We start from the raw sequence: 8,418 nt of genomic DNA on the forward strand, positions 1-8,418 counted from the left end.
AAAATGAATCCTGAAAATGTTGAAACTTGGCATGGTATCATCATATCACCCGCATAGCATGCGCGAAAGAGTAGAGAGGGTCACGGCAAAAACTGGACGCACTTCGTGTACAAACTGGACAAACTCTTTCCGAGTATCAGGGTTTCGGACGAGAACTCATCTGTTACATGGCCACTTCAATGTTTTTTAAACTTATTTGAACTCCGGACTTCTTTTGTGTTCAGTATGCAGCATTTAAAGCGATGTCATCAATTTCCAACATGTTCTGACATCATTTGTTGTTTTTCGGTCATTTACCTAATTGTTTAGAGAGCTAAATGACCGTGAAATTGAAAACACTACAAAATGAATCCTGAAAATGTTGAAACTTGGCATGGTATCATCATATCACCCGCATAGCATGCGCGAAAGAGTAGAGAGGGTCACGGCAAAAACTGGACGCACTTCGTGTACAAACTGGACAAACTCTTTCTGAGTATCAGGGTTTTGGACGAGAACTCATCTGTTACATGGCCACTTCAATGTTTTTTAAACTTATTTGAACTCCGGACTTCTTTTGTGTTCAGTATGCAGCATTTAAAGCGACGTCATCAGTTTCCAACATGTTCTGACATCATTTGTTGTTTTTCGGTCATTTACCTAATTGTTTAGAGAGCTAAATGACCGTGAAATTGAAAATCACTACAAAATGAATCCTGAAAATGTTCGAACTTGGCATGATATCATCATATCACCCGCATAGCATGCGCGAAAGAGTAGAGAGGGTCACGGCAAAATCTGGACGCACTTCATGTACAAACTGGACAAACTCTTTCCGAGTATCAGGGTTTCGGACGAGAACTCATCTGTTACATGCCCACTTCAATGTTTTTTAAACTTATTTGAACTCCGAACTTCTTTTGTATTCAGTATGCAGCATTTAAAGCGACGTCATCAATTTCCAACATGTTTTGACATCATTTGTTGTTTTTCGGTCTTTTACCTAATTGTTTAGAGAGCTAAATGACCGTGAAATTGAAAATCACTACAAAATGAATCCTGAAAATGTTGAAACTTGGCATGGTATCATCATATCACCCGCATAGCATGCGCGAAAGAGTAGAGAGGGTCACGGCAAAAACTGGACGCACTTCGTGTACAAACTGGACAAAGTCTTTCCGAGTATCAGGGTTTCGGACGAGAACTCATCTGTTACATGGCCACTTCAATGTTTTTTAAATTTATTTGAACTCCAGACTTCTTTTGTGTTCAGTATGCAGCATTTAAAGCGAGGTCATCAGTTTCCAACATGTTCTGACATCATTTGTTGTTTTTCGGTCATTTACCAAATTGTTTAGAGAGCTAAATGACCGTGAAATTGAAAATCACTACAAAATGAATCCTGAAAATGTTGAAACTTGGCATGGTATCATCATATCACCCGCATAGCATGCGCGAAAGAGTAGAGAGGGTCACGGCAAAAACTGGACGCACTTCGTGTACAAACTGGACAAAGTCTTTCCGAGTATCAGGGTTTCGGACGAGAACTCATCTGTTACATGGCCACTTCAATGTTTTTTAAATTTATTTGAACTCCAGACTTCTTTTGTGTTCAGTATGCAGCATTTAAAGCGAGGTCATCAGTTTCCAACATGTTCTGACATCATTTGTAGTTTTTCGGTCATTTACCTAATTGTTTAGAGAGCTAAATGACCGTGAAATTGAAAACACTACAAAATGAATCCTGAAAATGTTGAAACTTGGCATGGTATCATCATATCACCCGCATAGCATGCGCGAAAGAGTAGAGAGGGTCACGGCAAAAACTGGACGCACTTCGTGTACAAACTGGACAAACTCTTTCTGAGTATCAGGGTTTTGGACGAGAACTCATCTGTTACATGGCCACTTCAATGTTTTTTAAACTTATTTGAACTCCGGACTTCTTTTGTGTTTAGTATGCAGCATTTAAAGCGACGTCATCAGTTTCCAACATGTTCTGACATCATTTGTTGTTTTTCGGTCATTTACCTAATTGTTTAGAGAGCTAAATGACCGTGAAATTGAAAATCACTACAAAATGAATCCTGAAAATGCTGGAACTTGGCATGATATCATCATATCACCCGCATAGCATGCGCGAAAGAGTAGAGAGGGTCACGGCAAAAACTGGACGCACTTCATGTACAAACTGGACAAAGTCTTTCCGAGTATCAGGGTTTCGGACGAGAACTCATCTGTTACATGCCCACTTCAATGTTTTTTAAACTTATTTGAACTCCGAACTTCTTTTGTGTTCAGTATGCAGCATTTAAAGCGACGTCATCAATTTCCAACATGTTTTGACATCATTTGTTGTTTTTCGCTCATTTACCTAATTGTTTAGAGAGTTAAATGACCGTGAAATTGAAAATCACCACAAAATGAATCCTGAAAACGTTGAAACTTGGCATGGTATCATCATATCACCCGCATAGCATGCGCGAAAGAGTAGAGAGGGTCACGGCAAAAACTGGACGCACTTCGTGTACAAACTGGACAAACTCTTTCCGAGTATCAGGGTTTCGGACAAGAACTCATCTGTTACATGGCCACTTCAATGTTTTTTAAACTTATTTGAACTCCGGACTTCTTTTGTGTTTAGTATGCAGCATTTAAAGCGACGTCATCAGTTTCCAACATGTTCTGACATCATTTGTTGTTTTTCAGTCATTTACCTAATTGTTTACAGAGCTAAATGACCCTGAAATTGAAAATCACTACAAAATGAATCCTGAAAATGTTGAAACTTGGCATGGTATCATCATATCACCTGCATAGCATGCGCGAAAGAGTAGAGAGGGTCACGACAAAAACTGGACGCACTTCGTGTACAAACTGGACAAACTCTTTCTGAGTATCAGGGTTTCGGACGAGAACTCATCTGTTACATGGCCACTTCAATGTTTTTTAAACTTATTTGAACTCCGGACTTCTTTTGTGTTCAGTATGCAGCATTTAAAGCGACGTCATCAATTTCCAACATGTTCTGACATCACTTGTTGTTTTTCGGTCTTTTACCTAATTGTTTAGAGAGCTAAATGACCGTGAAATTGAAAATCACTACAAAATGAATCCTGAAAATGTTGAAACTTGGCATGGTATCATCATATCACCCGCATAGCTTGCGCGAAAGAGTAGAGAGGGTCAATGCAAAAACTGGATGCACTTCATGTACAAACTGGACAAACTCTTTCCGAGTACCAGGGTTTTGGACGAGAACTCATCTGTTACATGGCCACTTCAATGTTTTTTAAACTTATTTGAACACCAGACTTCTTTTGTGTTCAGTATGCAGCATTCAAAGCGAGGTCATCAGTTTCCAACATGTTCTGACATCATTTGTTGTTTTTCGGTCATTTACCTAATTGTTTAGAGAGCTAAATGACCGTGAAATTAAAAATCACTACAAAATGAATCCTGAAAATGTTGAAACTTGGCATGGTATCATCATATCACCCGCATAGCATGCGCGAAAGAGTAGAGAGGGTCACGGCAAAAACTGGACGCACTTCGTGTACAAACTGGACAAACTCTTTCCGAGTATCAGGGTTTCGGACGAGAACTCATCTGTTACATGGCCACTTCAATGTTTTTTAAACTTATTTGAACTCCGGACTTATTTTGTGTTCAGTATGCAGCATTTAAAGCGACGTCATCAATTTCCAACATGTTCTGACATCATTTGTTGTTTTTCGGTCATTTACCTAATTGTTTAGAGAGCTAAATGTCCGTGAAATTGAAAATCACAACAAAATGAATCCTGAAAATGTTGAGACTTGGCATGGTATCATCAAATCACCCGCATAGCATGCACGAAAGAGTAGAGAGGGTCACGGCAAAAACTGGACGCACTTCGTGTACAAACTGGACAAACTCTTTCCGAGTATCAGGGTTTCGGACGAGAACTCATCTGTTACATGGCCACTTCAATGTTTTTTAAACTTATTTGAACTCCGGACTTCTTTTTTGTTCAGTATACAGTATTTAAAGCGACGTCATCAATTTCCAACATGTTCTGACATCATTTGTTGTTTTTCGGTCATTTACCTAATTGTTTAGCGAGCTAAATGACTGTGAAATTGAAAATCACTACAAAATGAATCCTGAAAATGTTGAAACTTGGCATGGTATCATCATATCACCCGCATAGCATGCGCGAAAGAGTAGAGAGGGTCACGGCAAAAACTGGATGCACTTCGTGTACAAACTGGACAAACTCTTTCCGAGTATCAGGGTTTCGGACGAGAACTCATCTGTTACATGGCCACTTCAATGTGGACAGAAGGAGCCCCCGCCGCCGAACAATAGTGGACAGAAGGGCTTTCCCCCACAAGTGCGGACGGTGAACATGATATACGCAACCCACATCCCCAAGAGGGAGCGGAAACGCGCGTTAAGGGACGTATACGCGATAGAGCCAGTCGCCCCAAAGTTCAACCCATGGTCCTCCTGCCCGATCACCTTTGATCGAAGGGACCACCCCACTAGCACTCGTCACGGCGGCTTCGCCGCATTGGTTGTAGACCAAATTATTGACGGATTTCATCTCACTAGAGTCCTTGTGGATGGCGGCAGCAGCCTGAACCTACTTTACCAGGATACAGTGCGGAAAATGGGCATAGATCCCTCGAGGATTAAGCCCACCAAAACGACCTTTAAAGGCGTAATACCAGGTGTAGAGGCCAACTGTACAGGCTCAGTCACACTTGAAGTGGTCTTCGGATCTCCGGATAATTTCCAAAGCGAGGAGTTAACCTTCAACATAGTCCCGTTTCGCAGTGGTTATCACGCACTGCTCGGGCGAACTGCATTCGCTAAGTTCAATGCGGTACCGCATTACGCATACCTTAAGCTCAAGATGCCAGGACCTCGAGGAGTAATTACGGTCAATGGAAACACCGAACGCTCCCTCCGAATGGAGGAGCACACAGCGGCCCTTGCAGCGGAAGTACAAAGCAGCCTCTCCAGGCATTTCTCCAGTCCGGCCACTAAACGACCAGACACCGTCAAGCGCGCCCGGAGTAACCTACAACAAGACCGCCTGGCACGATCCGAGCAGGCGTAGCAATGCGGCCCCAACCCCGACCCTTGCAAAAAGGCGACGTCAGTACTTCGCGTACATACCTACGCTCTAGAGATACCATGGGCACAGGGGGAGGGGCACCATCGCGGCACGCCCAAAACACGGCTTAAACCGTATCAGGGGCTGCCAATTATTTTAAATTTTTTTACTTCCAGGACTCCATTCTTCGGACGGCCTGTTCGGCAGTTCAATTGCTGTCCAGTGATCTACTCTTGGATCACTATTGTACCCCCTTGCCAAACTCATGGCAAGGTACACAATAGGTCTGGTATACAGCATGGCATACTTTATAGAACCTATGGCTGAGGCATAGGGAATGACTTTCATTCTCTTTCTATCTTCTGCCGTGGTCAGGATTTGAGTCTTACTCAACTTCATACCTTACAACTCAGGCAAGAACTCCTTCCTCGACTGATCCATTTTGAACTCCTTCAAAATCTTATCAAGGAATGTACTCATCGAAAGTCTTATCAAGCGTCTTGATCTATCTCTATAGATCTTGATGCCCAATATATAAGCAGCTTCACCGAGCTCTTTCTTTGAAAAACTCCTTTCAAACACTCCTTTATGCTTGTCAGAAAATTCTATATCATTTCCGATCAACAATGTGTCATTCACATATACTTATCAGAAAGGCTGTAGTGCTCCCACTCACTTGTAAATACTGTCTTCACCATAAGTCTATATAAAACTATATGCTTTGATCAACTCATCAAAGCGTATATTCTAACTCCGAGATGTTTGCACCAGTCCATAGATGGATCGCTGGAGCTTGAACATTTTGTTAGAACCTTCGGGATTGACAAAACCTTCTGGTTGCATCATATACAACTCTTCTTTAATAAATCCATTAAGGAATGAAGTTTTGATATCCATTTGCTAGATTTCATAAAATGCGGCAATTGCTAACATGATTCGGATAGACTTAAGCAACGATACGAGTGAGAAAATGTCATCGTAGTCAACACCATGAACTTGTCGAAAACATTTCGTGACAATTCGAGCTTTGTAGATAGTAACACTACCATCAATGTCCGTCTTCCTCTTGAAGATCCATTTATTCTTAATGGCTTGTCGGTCATTGGGCAAGTCCAGCAAAGTCCACACTTTGTTCTCATACATGGATCCTATCTCAGATTTCATGGCCTCAAGCCATCTGTCGGAATCTGGGCTCATCGTAGCTTCTTCATAGTTCGTAGGTTCGCCATGGTCTAATAACATGACTTCCAGGATAGGATTACTGTACCACTCTGGTGCCGAACGTGCTCTGTTCAACCTACGAGATCCAGTAGTAACTTGATCCGAAGTTTCATGATCATCATCATTAGCTTCCTTTCTAGTTGGTGTAGGCATCATGCGAACGGATTTCACTGATGTGCTACTTTCCAATTCGAGAGAAAGTACAATTACCTCATCAAGTTCTACTTTCATCGCACTCACTTTTTTCGAGAGAAACTCCTTCGCTAGAAAGGTTCCATTCTCGGCAACAAAGATCTTGCCTTTGGATCTGTGGTAGAAGGTGTACCCAATTGTTTCCTTAGGATATCATATGAAGACACACTTCTCTGATTTGGGTTCGAGCTTATCGGGCTGAAGCCTTTTGACATAAGTGTCGCAACCACAAACTTTAAGAAACGACAGCTTGGGTTTCTTGCCAAACCATAGTTCATATGGTGTCGTCTCAACGGATTTAGACAGTTCCCTATTTAACATGAATGCAGCTGTCTCTAATGCATAACCCCAAAACGATAGGGGTAAATCGGTAAGAGAAATCATAGATCACACCATATCTAATAAAGTACGGTTACAACGTTCGGACACACCATTATGCTGTGGTGTTTCAGGTGGCGTGAGTTGGAAAACTATTCCACATTGTTTTAAATGAAGGCCAAACTCGTAATTCAAATATTCGCCTCCGCGATCAGATCATAGAAACTTTATTTTCTTATTATGATGATTCTCCACTTCACTCTGAAATTCTTTGAACTTTTCAATTGTTTCAGACTTGTGTTTCATTAAGTAGATATACCCATATTTGCTCAAATCATCTGTGAAGGTCAAAAAATAACGATACCCGTCGCGTGCCTCAGCACTCATTGGACCGCATACATCGATTTGTATTATTTCCAATAAGTCATTGGCTCGCTCCATTATTCCGGAGAACAGAGTTTTAGTCATCTTGCCCATCAGACATGGTTCGCAAGTATCAAATGATTCACAATCAAGTGATTCCAAAAGTCCATCTGCATGGAGTTCCTTCATGCGCTTCATACCAATATGACCAAAACGGCAGTGCCACAGGTATGTTGCACTATCATTATCAACTTTGCATCTTTTGGCATCAATATAATGAATATGTATATTACTACGATCGAGATTCAATAAACCATTTACATTGGGTGTATGACCATAGAAGGTTTTATTCATGTAAACAGAAAAACAATTATTCTCCAACTTAAATGAATAACGGTATTGCAATATACATGATCCAATCATATTCATGCTCAATGCAAACACCAAAATAACATTTTTTAGGTTCAACAGTAATCCCGAAGGTAGAGGGAGTATGCGATGGTGATCTTATCAACCTTGGAATCACTTCCAACACACATCGTCACCTCGCCCTTAACTAGTCTATGTTCAGTTTGCAACTCCAGTTTCGAGTTACTAATCTTTGCAACTAAACCGTATCAAATACCCATGGGCTACTATGAACACTAGTAAAGCACAGATCAATAACTTGTATATTAAAAATACCTTTGTTCACTTTGCCATCATTCTTATCCGCCAAGTATTTGGGGTAGTTCCGCTTCCAGTGACTATTTATTTTGCAATAGAAGCACTCAGTTTCAGGCTTGGGTCTAGCTTTGGGCTTCTTCACGGGAGTGGCAACTTGCTTGCCATTCTTCTTGAAGTTCCCTTTCTTTTCCTTTTCCCCTTTTTCTTGAAACTAGTGGTCTTGTTAAACATCAACATTTGATGCTCTTTCTTGATTTCTACCTTCACCGATTTCAGCATCGCGAAGAGTTCGGGAATCAGTTTCATCATCCCTTGCATATTATAGTTCATCATGAAATTTTAGTAGCTTGGTGATAGTGACTAAAGAACTCTGTCAATCACTATATTATCTGGAAGATTAACTCCCACTTTATTCAAGGGATTGTACTACCCAGACATTCTGAGCATATGCTCACTTGCTGAGCTATTCTCCTCCATCTTGCAGGGAAAGTATTTGTCAGAGGTCTCATACCTCTCGACATGGGCATGAGTCTGAAATACCAATTTCAACTCTTGGAACATCTCATATGCTCCGT

This window comes from Triticum urartu, chromosome 3A (genome assembly GCF_056163025.1).
Source record: "Triticum urartu cultivar PI428250 chromosome 3A, HENAU_Tu73, whole genome shotgun sequence".
NCBI classification, from domain to species: domain Eukaryota; kingdom Viridiplantae; phylum Streptophyta; class Magnoliopsida; order Poales; family Poaceae; genus Triticum; species Triticum urartu.